Consider the following 16812-nt stretch of genomic DNA (forward strand, 5'->3'; position numbering starts at 1 on the left):
GCAAAAAAGTTAGAACCGGCCCTGCTGGTAGTACTCCAGATGTGCACCGGAGCGAGAGCCGAATTATCACCATTCTATGGCTGGGTTCCATTTCCTCCCTTTGAAGACTTCAGCTTTGTTGTAGCTCATGGATCTATGGGCAGGTGGGTGTTTGCAGAACTGCACTAAGCCATACCACGTGAAGCCTGTTTACCTGTGAGCTTTGCAGAATAGTGGTTCCTATTGCACAATCACAGCTGGTGCTCCAAAATCATCCTTTCTTCCAGCTGCGGTGCTCACCATGATGTATGCAATGACTGTGGAATCTGGTGCTGTATTCCAGCCACTAGATGGCATACTGGTTACTCATATTTAACTCTTTAGCCCTGAGGGTATTCAAATAGCTTAAGCTTGGGAGGGGGGAAGAGAATATGTCAGTTACCTTTACTTAGGGAAAATCTCCAGGTGACACCAACTGAGCAATTAGCTAAAAGTTACAGGAAAACGCAGAGCACAGATTGACTTCAGTGGCTGTCAGCGATGTAGCTGAGGAGCGTTACAGAGCTGTTTGGTTCTACCAGAACAATCCAAAGAGCACCAACTGAACAGAAGTATGTTTACTTAGCAAAAGACCTAGGGAACAATAATGAGATCTGTCCTATGACTTTCAGTTGTTTGAAAACTACCAGGACTGCTGAGTGGGTGGTTGCTCACTGTAGTCACACAACTGGCTAATGAACATGAAGGGGGGGGGGATGGAAGCACAACTACTTAAAGGCTCCTGTGGGCTGTTTTGCCAGTAGTGTAAAGATCCATAGAATCATGGAAAATCATGTCCCAAAGTCATTAGAACAGAATTCTAAATTCTGCTCAGGTTCTCAGGTTTCCTAATGCAATAAAAGTTTTGCCTAGTCCCCAGTACCTCCCAGAAGAGCCTCTTCCCTATTGTGATTTGGGGGAATCTGCCCATTGCATCTTCCACCACTTTTTTTGGGTGGGGGAGGCAAATGTTGAAGAGCAGAACCACAGTGTATGATACAGAATATGGGACAGGGGATTCTCTCCTCCCACTGGGAATAGGATGACTGATGGTTAGATTGCTTTTATATTGATCACTGTCGGTGCTGAAAAATAGCAGGCTCAAACGATGGAAATGCCCAGGGAGGCGAGTCCAGAAGTGAAAAGTAGAATGGTAATTCCACTGTTTTCCCTATTGGGCACAGACAAGGCTCCTTCCCACCATAAGCAGGTGATATTGATTGACCCTGGACACCTCGGTTAAGCCTGACATGTGTCATAGGTGTCAATCAATGGAACCACATGGACTTACACCAGCTAAAGATCTGACCCAAAGTTACTGAATGAAAGTTGTCAAGGCTGAATCCCCACTCTGTCACTTGGAGTACAGAAGGTGGGGGCCCATAAGGATTAAAAAAAAAAATACTTGCCACTCCAGGCTTGTATTAAACTCCCAAGGTTACAGCTTTTCTCTGACCTTGGCTTGGTAAACGTGGCCACCACACAAATGCAAAAACCCCCTTGGACCCAGGAAGGAACTCTTGGGAATTCTTCCCTGTGGGGTACCCTCAAGCCATTTCACCCCGACCCTCGGGGGAAGAGCTGATAAAGAAACAAAGGAAATTAGCTGTTGCTACCAGCTAATCAAACAACATGCACAAACCTTTTAGGACACCAAAAATCCAATCCTGTTCTTAAAAAAGGTAAATTTTATTAAAAACAAAAAGGAAGAAAATACATCTGGAACTTAGGCTTTTGCTAGATTTTAAAAGAGCAGTTCCAAAATTTAAGCACCCAAAATAGCTTTCTTGGGGGTTCAGCTTAAAGGTTACAAGCAAACAAAAGCATCTGGGGTTAGCACAGAGGAGTCCACAAGCCTTAAAAAATAAACAGAAATAAACCTAGTCGCATCTACCTGAACATTCCTAATTTACTTACATATTGGGGTTGTTAAAAGTAGTTCTAGATATGATCTGATGGTTTTCATACCTGGTTCAAACTTTACACAGCATTCCTGCTGCCCGTCGTCTCTTCAGCCCAGAGAGAACGATACACAAAGGGAAAGTTTCTTTACCAATTTTAAAAGTTCTAGCCTTCCCATTGGCTCTTTTGGTCAGGTGCCCACTTTTTTTTTTTCTTTACCTGGGGGACTTTTTAACCCTTTACAGGTAAAGCAAGTAGAGAACAGCTACCAAGAGGCATTTTACAGCTAACTGGCTGGCTGGGTGTCAATCAAAGGGAGCTACCCCCCCCCACACACACACACTTCATTTATCACAAAAGTCATTGCAGCATTTGTGCAAACTAACCTTCAGCCTGGTATTGTGCATATGGATGATAGCAGAGCACCTGAATTTGCAATTTAAGCAGAAGAGGTAGCTGGCAGATAGATTTCTTTAGTGGATTTGCATCAGAGGTCCCATGTTCAGCGTCCACTGATGACTCATTATCATGGTTATTACATGTCAAACAGCCTGATTTATAAGTTGAATTATAGCTTATAAATTTAGAGACTTAATCACAGCTGCCATGAGTCAGAATATGGTTTGTCCTGGTCTGTACTGACCTCTACACCACATTCAGCCTTGGTAACACCAGTGTAAGCTATGCATGGAGCAGACCCAAGAGACCTGCAGAACCCTGGCTGGGGGAACAAGTGGAGCAGATCTTGGACAGGTGCCCCTCCTGGAAACTGAAGCCTGTTGGAAGTTTTTAACCTGGGATCCAATTTGGTAAATTATTATCTGTTATGGTAGTGTCTAGAGGCCTCAACAGAGATCAGGGCCCCGTTTGTGCTAAGTGCTGTACAAACATATAGTAAGAGACAGTCCCTGCCCCAAAGAACTTCCAGTCTGATTATACAAAGCTGGGAAGCAAAGATGAAAATAAGCCGGCAGGGGCCGGTACGGTGTACCGGTAAGACAGTGGCCGCCGGTACAGGCTGGTACACAGCCGACGTTAAAGAGCTGCCGCAGCAATGCTTTAAGCACCATACCAGCAGGGCTGCGTGGGGGCGGGGGTGGAGGGGGAAAGGGCAGCTGCCTGGGGCCTGGCGATTTAAAAGGGCCCGGGGCTCCCGGCAGTGTCTGGAGCCCCAGGCCCTTTAAATCGCTGCCGGAGCCCTGGGCCCTTTAATTTGTCACGCAGGCCAGGCAGTGCTGAAGGACTGGCGGGGGGAGTCTGGCCCCAACCCCGCCCCTTCCGTCCGAGGCCCTGACCCTTCCGGGGGCCTAGAGCTGCCCCCCTCATCTTGCCCAGCAGCCTGGCCGCCCTGCATACCAGTAAGTCCTTTAAGTTAGTTTCACCCCTGCTGGGAAGGGAAAGAAAAGTGAAGTGATTTGCCCATGGTCATACAGCAAATATGTAGTAAGGCTAATGTAGAAACCAGATCTTCTGACCCCTAGTCCAGTGCACTAACCCACTAGATCATGCTGCCTCTCCAAAGTTGTCCATTAAACTTTACTGAAATTTACAGCTGATTTATTGTATTTTAATTTTTGTAAAACAGGCTGCAATAAAACACATATCTTTAAACTGTTCTCAGAAAGAATCCAGAAATTCCAACACCAGAATAAAATATCAGAAGAGGGGAGACAGGCTCTTGGGAACAGAGAAATATCATTTTTTCTCGGAAGTCTGCATTCAACAGCAGCATCAAAGTGGCTTGCTGAAGGATGGAAAATAGTTTATTGTCAGTTGGAGGCCCCCTGCTTGGTGTCTCTTTTTGTTGCTTTCCTGCGCTGTTCCTGCTCTACTCTAATCTAATTGCCAGGCTTATCTGAGTTCTTGCCCATTTTGGGAAGCAGCATCTGTCACAATCCCAGCACTTGTTGCTGTAAATATAATGCTCCCTATTGGTCACCCTTTGTCTGGACAGCAAGCACTGTGAGGCAGGGACCGTCTCCTGTTATGTGTGTACAAATCCTAGCATAATAGGGTCCTAATCTCAGTTAGGGCCTCCAGCGTCTATCCCAATCCAAATAATACCAAGAATCCAGGGACGAGTGATCCCGTAAGAGATGGCTGTTTCCGAAAGGAATCATTTCCAGGCCTGTAAATGTGACTTTTTCATAATGAGCCTTTAATTTCTCTTCCCATAGTGTTATTTAAGTAGGCTATAAATTATTCACACTTTAAACAATTGGGCGGTATTTGTTTCCTCCTCCTTCTGCCTGTGCTGGGGTTGGGCTGAACTGATTGTAATCCTAGTGCATGGAAATATTAGTCCAGGCAGCTCTGAGTGGCGGGGGGGATTAATTACTTGAGCATGACAAACCTTTCCTATAGCTGCGCTGTCATGAGTCAGCATTTCTCTTTGCCGGGTGAACTAAGGTCTGGTGAAGGATGCTGGCTGGGCAGGTCTGGAGAACAAAGCCCTTTGTTTAGCCACAGAATTGATACAGCCAGCAGCAGTGCCATACGCCAACAAAACAGGGTGCCTTAGCCCTTCCCTGGAGGACCCCACCTGTCAAAGGGAAAGTGTCTTCTGTCCTTTGTGTCTCAGCAAAGATGGTCAAAGAAGTGGGACAATGGTGACTGTGGTTTCTACTACTGTGTGTGTAGTGCCTAGCACAATGGCGTCTCATTCTGGATTGGGTCTTAGGCACTACCCTAATAAGCCTGAGTAATAGTAACATGGCTGTGACCTCTATATGGGGGCCAAACCAACACCTCCAAATTCTTTTCCTATAGGCCACTGAGCAGCCATCTTATGGCAACCATTTTTGGTCCCTGTTAGCCTGGGCAGGGTTTGAACTCTTGACTCCAGCGGTGAAAAGTTCTGTCTTCTATTACCAGCCCCCAACTCCCAGCAATTATGTGCCTCCAGGCTACGGCACTAAACGGCAGGCCCCTTTCATCATTACTAGAGATGGCTGGGAAATGGGAACTATTTCCCATGAAACATTTTACAAGAAATGGGGAAGAAATCATTTGTTCTGAAAATGTCTGTGGAAATGTTCGTCTAATAATAGTAAAAAATAAGGGAAGTGTTGAAAGAAATGAACATTTTCATTCCAAAAATGACTGCAAAAAATGTTGACCAGCTCTAATCTAATCTAATGCTAGTGCGTTGATTTGATAGCGGTTTGCACTTATATTGCCTTGGTAAATGACTGCAGATGGAGCAGGGTGCAATGAATGGGAGTGACTCCATATACCACTGAGTTAAATTTGACCCTGAATTTACAGGAAGTTAAGTGTGCTAAATAGAACTGATCTGTCCCAGTCCTGTCTAATAAGCAGCAATGCAAAGATACCACCTATAGCGGATTGTTAAAGAGGGTGTGTGTGGGTGGGTGGGGGTTGAAATCAATACAACCTTTTCAGATTTCATTAGGAAACTCTTTTAATTTGCCTACAGTCTGCTGGGTAAAAGCTTAAAACTCTCTCCCTGAGAGGATTATTTTTCTATCTGATATTTCAAATCATATTAAGCAAACGTGTTGAGCATAATCAAGCACTGCTCTGCAATTTTCTTTGCCAGCAGGCGAGGAGATGGCTATAGCCTTAAGCTATGCTACCATCAGCAACTGAAGGGCCCCTGAAGTAGGGAATGTAACTGTTTGTTCACATTTAAATTTAACCCAACACATCATAACAACTTGTGCTTCTATAGCAGGGGTGGCCAAACCGCAGCTCATGAGCCACATGCATCTCTTTTACAGCTAAAGTGCGGCTCACGGAACTCCCCCACGCCTCCGCCCCCTTCTCTGCCTACCTGACAGCAGGGGAACGTGGCGCTGCTGCCCTGCACTGGGGTGGTGGGGCTAGGGGCTTCTGCCAGAGATGACTGTTGCCTGCTGAGAGTGGGGGGGGCACAATTTAAAGGTTCACACCCCTCCCCACAGCTTGAGTCACACGCCCTCCCCCCTTGGCATGTCCCGCCTCTTACCTTCAGCAGCCCCTCCCTGCAGCTCCCAGGTGTTAGGTCCTCATGGAGAGGCAGCAGCAAACAGCTGGGACCTGTGGGGAGGGGCTGCTGCTTTAGCTGGGATGGAGGGGTGGGGGGAAAAGAGGCAGGATCAAAAACAGCAGCTCTCCCTGCAGCTCCCAACTGGTTCCTGCTGCCTCTCCCCATGGCCTCAGCTCGCTGGCTCCAGCAGTGGCTGTGCAAGATGGGAGCCTGATGGCACCATGTGACCAAGCAAGGCCAGCAAACCATGGCAAAAATCGGGCGGGGGGGGGGAAGTGCCCCCCTATGCATTGCCTCTGGCTTCTGTCCAGCGGGGAAGGGAGTCTCGGGGCTTCAGCCCTGTGGGGGGTGTCTGCTGCAGCTCGGGGCTTCAGCAGGAGTGGGGCTGAAGTCCTGAACCCCGGCAGGCACCTCCTGTAGGCCTGAAGCCCCACAACGCCCTCCCCACAGGGCTGAAGCCCGAAGCCCTGGCAGGGACACCGCAGCTTTTGAACTTCTGAAGATTGTACTATGCGTCTCGGAGGGCCAGCAGGTTTGGCCACCCCTGTTCTATATAGTTTAACTGAGGATCTTAAAACAACCTTGCAAGTGTTTGAATAACTGAGCCTCAGAAAAACCCATGGAATGTAGGTATCTATGATGATCCCCATATCACAGAGAGAAAAACTCTGGCCCAAGGTCACAAAACAAGTACTAGCACTGAGGCTATTGTACACTACAGCTTAGGTCGGTATAAGTGATGTCATCCAGGGGTGTGAATAAGCCACCCTGTGAGTGACGTCAGTTACACCGACTTCAACGCCCCCGTGTACAGCACCATGTCAGTGGGAGAGAAGCTACCCTGGCTCGCGGGCTGGAGTAATTAAGCCGATGGGAGAGCTTCTCCCGTCGGCTTAGAGCGTCTGCACTAGCAGTGCTACAGCGACGCAGCTGCAAGCTCCGTAGCATAGCCACAGCCGTAGCCTCCTGCTCTGACCATCAGAAAACGCTCCTGGAGGAAGAGATTCCAGTCTGTAGTCCCCCTTTCTTTCATTTGGGCAAGGAGCAAGCACAGACACTGGCAGGATGAGTTGAATGAGAGGAAGAGGGTCTGGTTTTAAGTGGGACCAACTCAGCATGGCCTCTTAGCGTCTAACAATTCCTTTTCTTGCAGCTCTTCCTGCATCACTTGGTGCTAGTCAAACAGGCAGGACTGGAACAGCAGAGGTCATGCATAAAAGCATTGGCAGCGCTGTGTGATGGGCCTGGATTAGGACAGCAAGTACAGAGGCATGAGGGGTGCATATCAGGATCAAGGTGCACCAGCAGAGCTGGGCGTGGGGGGGGGTAAGGACTAGAGGAGCAGGGAGGGCTGCTCACCATGCTCAGGCACAAAGCAAAGCTGGGGTGAGAGAGGCAGGACTGGATCTGGATTGCCTTCGCTGGGAGCTGAAGAAAAGGCTGAAGGAAAGTCTCAACTTGCTGACACTAGGCATTAATGACTTTACCGCTACTGAGCTGATTTCCTGTAGCGCTTGGCTTGCTCTGTAGATCTCACGGAGACTGAAAAATGTCAAGTCTGAAGCCTGTACAAGGCTGACTCTCCGAGATGCTGAGCTCCCAGTTTGCTGCAGCTCCCAGGGACTTCAGTGGGCTATGTGGGTGCCCAGCCATTCTGAAAATCAGACCAGGCTTGGGTTGCATTGTAACTCACCATTTGTAAGATTGCATAAGAAATGTTGGTCTGTATTATATTGTGTATTGTATTGACTAATGACTATTTTATAATGGTAAATGGAGAGGCCATGTTTTAAGGCAATATGCCCCCAATAGGCATAATTTCAACTTTAATTCTGACTATTGCTTGTCTGATTTCTCAGTCTTGATGTTCCATTGATGCTAGATTTGGCGTGAAGAATCGTGAGTTTGCTGGATTCCTGATCCGAAATCACAATTTTTATTTTTTTTCAGGTAAGAGGCCTTTGGATAGATCCTGATTCACGCTGATCTGCGTTAGCTCGTGGCGTGGCACCAACCCTCTCCATATCCAGGTACGTAACAGAGCTAAATGCCAAGGACCTGACTCACCTGCACCTAGGGCAGTCATTTATAGCACTGAAAAGTGGGTACAAAATGCTCCCCCATAAGAACAATAGTGTGTTATACCCTTTTGTCACGGATGTAAATTGTAGGACAACAGAGAATCAGGCCCCATGCTTGGCTTTTCAATCCATGCTTGGGTATAGACAACAGCTGTGAAATAAGTAAAGTCTCCTAGGACAGGGGTTCTCAACCTTTTTCTTTCTGAGGCCCCCCTGACATGGTGTAAAAACTCCACAGCCCACCTGTGCCAAAACATCTGGTTTTCTGCATATAAAAGCCAGGGCTGGCGTTAAGGGGTAGCAAGAGGGCAGTTGCCCAGGGCCCCACACCACAGGGGGCACCGTAAAGATCAGTTGCTCAGGCTTTGACTTCATCCCCGGGTGGCAGGGCTCGGGGCTCCGGGCTTCAGCCCCATGTGGTGGGGCTTCGGCTTTCTGCCCTGGGCCCCAGTGAGTCTAACACTGGTCCTGTTTGGTGGCCCTCCTGAAACCTGCTCGCGCTCCTCCCTCCCCCCGAAACCAACCACTGTTCTAGGAAATGATGACTTGTGCAGAGACAGAAAAAAACTATATCGAAAGAATCAGTCCCACCTCTGTGAGCGCAGCTCTTGCTCATCTCAAAATACGCTGGGATAGAAAAATAGCATGACAGGGACCCTCTTCCTTTGTCATTGCCTCACTCCCTTTGTTATCAATCAGTATGTTCCAGTTGGTGCAGCCTTTTTTGGATGGGGTTATTGGCTACTCCTATGGTGACCAGACAGCAAGTGTGAAAAATCAGGACACGGGGTGGGGGGTAATAGGAGCCTATATAAGAAAAAGACTCAAAAATCGAGACTGTCCCTATCAAATCGGGACATCTGGTCACCCTAGCTACTCCCTGTCCTAAACTGATATAAAGTAACCCAATACTCTGCCCTCAGGGAGCAAACTGTGCAACGCCCATTGCCGAAAGGGAGCGCAGCAGCATCTCCTGGGACAGCTGCTACCTGTGTGAGCAAATTGTCAGTACTTCCAAGTCTATGGGGCTGACTCAGAAGCTGCTTTGCAAAATGCAGGAGAAATTCCCCGTCTTCTTTCTGATCGTGGCTGGGCTGCTGGGTCTGTCTGGTGAGTGATTCTTTTTGCTCTTGATTCAAGACCTGTCCTCCCTCCCTTTCATGTCGTAAAGTTAACATGAGGAAAAGCTGTACTTGATAATATGCCCTGAGTTCCTTGTGTGTGGCAGACTTAGGAAGGAAGGAGCCACTCAGCCCTATTGGTTCATCACTCCTTGAAGGCTTAATGTTTAAAATAAAATTGTTTTATGGGAGGGGCTAGAGGCCCCAGGGGAGATCAGGGCCCCATTGTGTTAGCTGCTGTACATACACAGAGTGAGAGACAGTCTGTCCTGAAGTGCTAGCAGGTTAAATAAAGAAGTGGCAGGAGGGGGAACTGAGAAACGATGTGGCTTGCTGAAAATCACACCGCAGAACCAGGAATAGGAGCCAGGTCTTGTGAGTCTCAGATTAGTGTCCTTTGAGCTAGATGATGCTGCTTTTGCTCCTTAACGAGTGGCCTTTTTTGGTCCCTTATCAGAGTGCAGAGGAGAGACCACATTTGAGAGAATTGTAAAATCAAAGACAAGTTTGTAGTGCTGTCCTATCTGAGACAGGAGAGAAGAGCTATTGTCACGCTCATATACTGGGGTATGGGGGCATGGGTCTTTGCTTTTTAACCCTTATAATCCACCTAGGAGAATATCCTGCAAACACAAATATATTTCACTTTACTCACACAAGCAGTCTCACTCATGTCTCTAAGACTGCTCACGTGAGTAAAGCTAAGCATGGGTGTGTTCAAGGCTCTTCCGCCTATTTTGTTTAATCTTTTCCTCATCTCTTTTTTACCCCCATGCTAATAATTTGTCACACACATCTATGAAATGTTTAAGTCCCTGATTCAGCAAAGCACTTGAGCACCTGCTTAACATGAAATATGTGCTTAGCTCCCATTGAAGTAGGCTGAACATGAAGAATGTGCTTAAGACCTTTGCTGAATTGGAGCCTAAACCGTGACAGATGTTTTGTTTCCGTATTACAAAATCATAATTCAAAACGATATTTTATATATTCAGTATCTTATTATACACCAGTCTTTAGAATAGCAAAGTAGATTACATTTTTAAAATCTCCTATATTGCCTTCGATAAACTGCTCCCAATTGACAGCTGTCTTATTCATCCTCCAAGCAGAGATTCTTCCTACCTGTAACTCCTAATCAGAATTGGCTTGACCAAAAATGCCAACCTTGGTCTGTGCTCTGCAGCCGAAATCCTCTAGCATTCAGAGGTTCGCTTTGAAATGCTGCGGCCTGATCTCTGGTTTGCCTTTTGTCAAATGCGCTAATTCAGCGTGCGCCAAAACACCTTTTAGCTTCATCCACCTGAGTTTGCAAACAGGCAAATACTCACTCTGTTTGCCTTCCAGCGCTGTTTAACATGCGCGTCACTGGCTGGGAAGACACGCTTAGGAATGGCAATGCCCAGGAATGAGAAGGAAAAAAAGAGAAAATATGTTCATAAGAACAGTGGCCCTTTACACCACACCACAAAGGTGAGGAAGTGTCTGGTTTTGATCTGAAGAGGATGGGTCAGATAAACCAGGAGGCTCTGCCTTCTTTGTGCTGTCACAGCAACACAGCGCATCTTTAAACCCGGTTTAATTCGCCATTTCACCCAGAGTTACAGCTGCTTTGTGTCAGGGGAGCGAGGCAAACCAGCCAGAGTGCATTGGGGAATACAGCCCTAATGCAGAACTTGTCATTCATGAGGTGTTTTCAGGAGAGTTTTAATCAATATTGAGGCTTAAAGGAGTAATTTACTTGTTGTTGCTGTAGCACTAGTACTAAGATCACGGTTGTGCTTAGAACATCTGTTTAGTCTTGTAATCTAGGACCTTCCTGATTGAAAGCATTTGGACCAGGGAGTGAGCCTCTTAAAGACTGTCTCTTATGGTATGTCTACACCACAACTAAACACCCATGGCTGGCCCGTGTCAGCTGACTCGGGCTGTAAAATTGTGGCATAGATGTTCAGTCTCTGCCTGTAGTCTCTAAGGCTAGGTCTACACTACGGGGGGGAGGGTCGACCTAAGATACGCAACTTCAGCTACACGAATAGTGTAACTGAAGTTGCGTATTTTAGGTCGACTTACCTGGCTGTGAGGACGGCGGCGAGTCGACCGCTGCCGCTCCCTCGTCGACTCCGCTTCCGCCTCTCGCTGCGGTGGAGTTCCGGAGTCGACGGCAGAGCAATCGGGGATCGATTTTATCGCGTCTACACTAGACGCGATAAATCGATCCCCGATAGATCGATCGCTACCCGCCGATCCGGCGGGTAGTGAAGACGTGCCCTAAGGCAGCAGTACTCCACACACTGAATCTGGCTATAGGGAAACCCTATTTATAGTGAAAGAATGACAACCCCAGATTTCAGTTCTGAGTCTAATGAAACCTGACCCTCCAAAGCCTATTGAAGTCAAGGGGAATCTTTCCTTTGACCTCAATAGGCTCAGATTAGGCCCATAGTGACAACGTTCTGCAAAGGAATTTCTTCAGTAGACGTGGGCTCTGCTGTGAATTGGCAGAGTACCAGTCTCTATGAAGCTAAGTAAGCTTGGGACAGGCCAATTTGAGTACCCAGCACTCAGGAGTGAACTCTGATTTTTGTAGCCACATTTTGGCTCATGCGTGCCGTAGCCCTAGGATTGCAGCCACAAATCAGCTACGTAGATGTCTAAATGCTTTAAAATCGGTCTGTTTTCTATGCCCACGTTTGGGGCTGCAGTTATTTGTTGGCCCCGAAATGGAGAGCTGAGGCCTTTTTTTGAAGATCAGGGCCACTATACAGTGGATAAAATGAATACAGGTTACACTCTCAGCCAGGGATTCACCATTCGTAGGGCTCGACTTTTCAAGCATGAAGTTTGTAACCAGGATCTATAGTCACTGGTGATGATCAGCAGTGACTATAACTTAGGGCCTGATTCTCCATTGCCCTGCACCTCATATTGTCATTTAGCCCTGTGCAAAGTTGGTGTAAAAGGGATCCATTCTGATCTGGTAGCATTTTACACCAGTATTGCTCTGGTGCAACTGATGACACGAGGTGCAAGACCGTGGAGATTCAGGCCTAGTGTATTAGAGGTAGCAGTTAGTGGTAGCTTGACGGAGGACAATGCAGACCCTGCCAGTTCTTCACATTCAGTCTGAGTTTCGTATGGTGAGGTTTGGAACCAGCAGGTTACTTAACATTCTGCTCCTGTTGCAAACAAGCACCACAAGCTAAAAGTAAATTAACTAGAAAAGAGACAAAGGGCTTTTTCTATTCTTTAGCTGCCTCCAGAAATGAACCTCATTCCAGTGAAATGGTAGGCCAGAGATTTCTCAGAGAAACCCGACTGAGCACGGAGAGCAGCCCAGGTACCAGTGCAGTGTTTTCCATCACGGAAGACAACACAGCCGAGGTGATGTATAAATTGCAAAGTGTCACAACTGACTCTACAAACAACAGATTACCCCACTCACATGAGGCTACAGCCAACTTCAGTGCACTGCACGCAGTGACAATCTTTGCAAAGGATACAGACAAGCTACTTAAAGAGTCAAGCAGAAACTCCGATGTGTCTGAACAACTGCAAACAGAAGAAGTTTTAAATCTCCAGGACCATGGCACTGTTACTTTGAGTAGCATGAGCAAATAGCAATGCTATTTTAAAAATGTTTAGTCCCTCTCACATGGCTTCACATTTGGAGAACACTCTGGTACATGAACCTGCATTTCAGGGCCTGATTTTTTAACAGCCACTTCCAATTTTGTGCCTGCATTTTTGCTCCCCCCGAAGTTTCGGGGGGTGCAATTTTGCAGGCAAAATCATTTGCGAGAGCACTTTATAGCAACCAGGTGTCTAGCTGCTCGATTGTGTCCACAAAGAAGGCAGATGTCTATGTACGTTAAAATGCTTCCATGCTAACTGGTGCTTGCAGTGGTTTGCAAGTGCACAGCGGCCAAGCTGAGATGTTTCTGGAAATGTGTGGCTTTATCATGACACAATTTACAGAGTAAACTCAGCTATTGCAGAGGTTTAGATGCTTTCAGTGGAATTGTAAAACTTGACTCAGGTTCCTGATCGTCTTATCGTCATGAAATAAGCAGCTCCACCAGCAGGGCCGGCTCTGGCTTTTTGGCTGCCCCAAGCAAAAAAAAAACCGGGGCGCGGGGGCGGGGGGGCCGGCGCGCGGGGGGGGGGGGGGGGGGGGGGGCGCGCGCGCGAGGAGGGGGGCGGCCAGGGCTACAGCGGGGCGCTGTCACGCGGCCCCTCCCGCCGCGCCACACCGCCTGCCGCCTGCCGGGAGGGCTCCGCTCCAGTCGGCTGGGAGGGAAGGACGAGGACTGCCCTGCCGGGCTTGCTGCAGGGCGCTCCCCTCCTCCGCGCCGCCGCCCCCTACAGGGAGGCCGGAGCGGAACAAAACAAAACAAAACAAAAGCGGCCGTGCCGCCCGAGGTTTGGGTGGAATGCCGCCTCGTTCAATCTGCCGCCCCAAGCACCAGCTTGCTCGGCTGGTGCCTGGAGCCGGCCCTGTCCACCAGGGGGACTGAATCCCGTGCACCTTGCTGTTTGTCCTGGACGTTTGTCATTGGAGAAGGCTTTTATCCCCCTCCAGCTTTGCACTTGTGTCCGATGACACCTGTGGCTCTGGGAGCTACACTGTGCAGATGAGCCTGCATCCTGCTGGGGAAACGGGTCCTGGGCTCCAAGAACCACCTTCTTCCCCAGAGACCTTCCTGGCTGTCATCACCCTGCAGAACAACAGCAGCCACCCCAAGCTGAGGATCGGGTCATGCTGCGTGACTCCCGCTGCCAGACCAGAAGGACTGGATGCCATGTGCTGTCTATTCCCCAGGTCAGATCCAGGGCCGCTGCGAGAGCTTGAGCATTATCTTCACGCACTGTTCTTAGGGCCTGGGCTAGGAATGGGAGGGGCCCTGCGTGATTCCTGACAGCTACTTTCTCTTCTATCTCATTGCTGCTGTAAGGAGCCCCTGATCCGAGTCACTTTGAAGTGACCTGCTGTGTGACCTCGGGTAAATTACTCCCCTTGCCTGTGTCTCGATCTCCTAGCAGCAGGACAGGGATAATGCTCCCTCCCCTCTCCGGGGCGCCTGAGGATTAATTTGTTAATGATTGTAAAGTACTTCAGAGATGAAAAGCCAAGTAGAAGTATTACCACTAAGAAGGGCTTACGTGCTGGCCCACACAGGCACTGCCGGGGTCACCTCTGCACCGCTTACAAGCCAGTCTGGGTCAGGGAATAATAACCAACATTGCAACAGCAGGTCGGACAGTTGTAGTGAAATCAGCATTCAGTGAAATTGTTCTTTGGCACTGGGAACCGTGGTCTCCAGAACAGTCCTCATCCTGTAAGATGTCCAAGCTGAGGCCATATTACTGTGCCAGGGGCTTTTGGCTTAACCTGCCCGTGCTGCCATGTAGACCTGACTTAGAGCCTATGTAAATTGATGCTGGGAAGTCGCATGGGATGGGGATGGAGGGAAGTGAAGCTGGATTCCCTTGTCTTTGCCAGGTTGCCGTTCGGATGCAGACACATCCAGTTACTGCAGAGTGATAAATCCAGAGCTGCCAGCTTCACTGTGCAGCTGTTCCAGATGCTGAGCCACTCCGCGGCATATTTACACTGCGAGCTCAGTATCTGCCTGCATGACCATGCAGGGTGTCAGCAGGTATCTGCACAGGCGCCTCTAATACCAGCAGAGAGCAATGGGACATGGGGGTGACAGCGGCAGAGAGTGCTTGGAATGACCCAAAGCTTGTCCCTTGTCCCTGGATAAAAGCTAACACAGCGGAGCCAGCAAAGTTCCCCTGTTGAATAGTTCTGTTTTCTTCCTGCTCACAAACTCCTTTCTGATCGCACTCTCTGTCCTAAGGCCCCACTCGAATTTCCACTCTTGGTTACCTAATCTTCCCTAAATCCTGATGCCTTATTTCCACTCCACTAACGAATTGCCACTCTACTAACTGATGTACTGGCTTTTTGTAACTTAATATCATATGGATAAACTAGCCAACAGAAATCGGACGGCAGAGTCCCAGGGGAAGGATTTGCTGCGTTGCCGAGTTAGTGTGCATGGCGTTGCCGAGTTAGTGTGCATGGCTCGGTGTCCCACTAACTAAGATGGGTGTGATTTCTTCATGAGGTAGTTTTCAGGCTTCTGCGGCTTGGCAGCCACAGAGACTGATGTAATTGATTTGGACTTTAGTAAAGCATTTGACACACTGTCTCATGCTTAGACATGGACAACGTCATGGATTTAAAAGGGGAAAAGCACCATACATGGAAGGGAGTGTGTGAGGTGTGGAGAATATGTCCAGGGATCAGGGCTAGCTCTGATCTTAGTTTAAATCTTTGCTAATGGCGTGGAAGACGGGGTAAACAGCATGTTAATGAAATTTGGGGTGAAGGCAGAGAAATCATTCAGAGCAGGCTGGAGAGACTAGGAATATTGTCAGGAAGTAAGATGACAGTGACAGAAGCAAATACACTTAGGGAAAGAAACCAGAAGCACAGATTAAATCGTGAGCTGGACAAAGCACTGGAGCATGTACCAAAGGGAATGACTCTATTGGTCACAAGGGAACTAGAAGAGATTTCTTTTCATTGCTGATGATTGTGCATAGCCACCAGCATTGGAGAATAGAGGAGAATTCAGGCCTGCACAGCAGAAATTCAAATGATTTTTTTCATGTCTTTCCCAGAATTGCTATGAAAACAGGGAGACGATTCCCCAGCAAAGTGACAGAGACAGCTATAGAAACCTGCACCCTCTGATCTCCTTTGGTCTGGTTCTGAAAGGGAAGCATGGATTTCTAGATAAGCAGGTGGAAGGTGGGTGTTGCGCTTTCTGTTGCATTCCAGATGCTATTTGGGATCATTTCTGCTTTACCAAACGTTTTGCGGCTCTACATCTGGTAGGACTGGGTGGTGGGTTAGGAACTCGCTCTGGGGTTTGAGCACATATGACAAATGCTCCTTGGAACATAATCCCCGTGCCTGGAAAGGGCAACTCTATTAGCTAAGAGTGCATTGATTTTTCCGGCTGGTGTGGATTTCATGCAGTTCATGACAAATGTTTTGGCAGGCTTACGAAGTTCTTAAGGAGAACTAAATTGCTGGAACTTTCTTTGCCACTTGTACCAAGTTCCCTGATCAGACAATTCAAACAAGGGGCAGATGGAAGGGGCTCGCTTCATCGGTATGTCATGTGATGAGAATCGCTCTGAGCTCTAGCCCAATGTTTCTCAACCTTTTTGATACCAGGGACCGGCTTGCTGCCTTCCTAAAATGTGTCAGGGAAATCTCAGGGACTGGTGCCGGTCCACGGACCGGTCATTGAGAAACACTGCTGCAGCCCACCCTTAGGTGCAACACAGGCTGTACCAGCTGGCCCATTACGCTGTACATTAGGAACCAGGTCCTCAACTGGTGTAAATTAGCGTAGCTGCATTGAAGTCAATGGAACTATGCTGATCAGCACCAGCTGAGAATCCAGCCCTGGGTGTTCTAATCTCTGAGGCACAGCTGGGTTTGCTGCAGAAGCTATTTTGAAAATGCACAGTGTACACAGGAGAGACTTAGGGCCTTTCATTCTCTGTGTGGCAGGACCATGCTAGAAAATGCTTTCACCTTCCATTGTAAGTGTTGCAACAATAAAGAGCCAACCTGGGAAATTCAGCAAGGGCAAAATTCACTCCTGTGCCAGAG

The sequence above is a fragment of the Terrapene carolina genome, unplaced genomic scaffold (assembly GCF_002925995.2).
Source record: "Terrapene carolina triunguis isolate 2854851 unplaced genomic scaffold, T_m_triunguis-2.0 Scaffold374, whole genome shotgun sequence".
In the NCBI taxonomy this organism is placed as follows: Eukaryota; Metazoa; Chordata; order Testudines; family Emydidae; genus Terrapene; species Terrapene triunguis.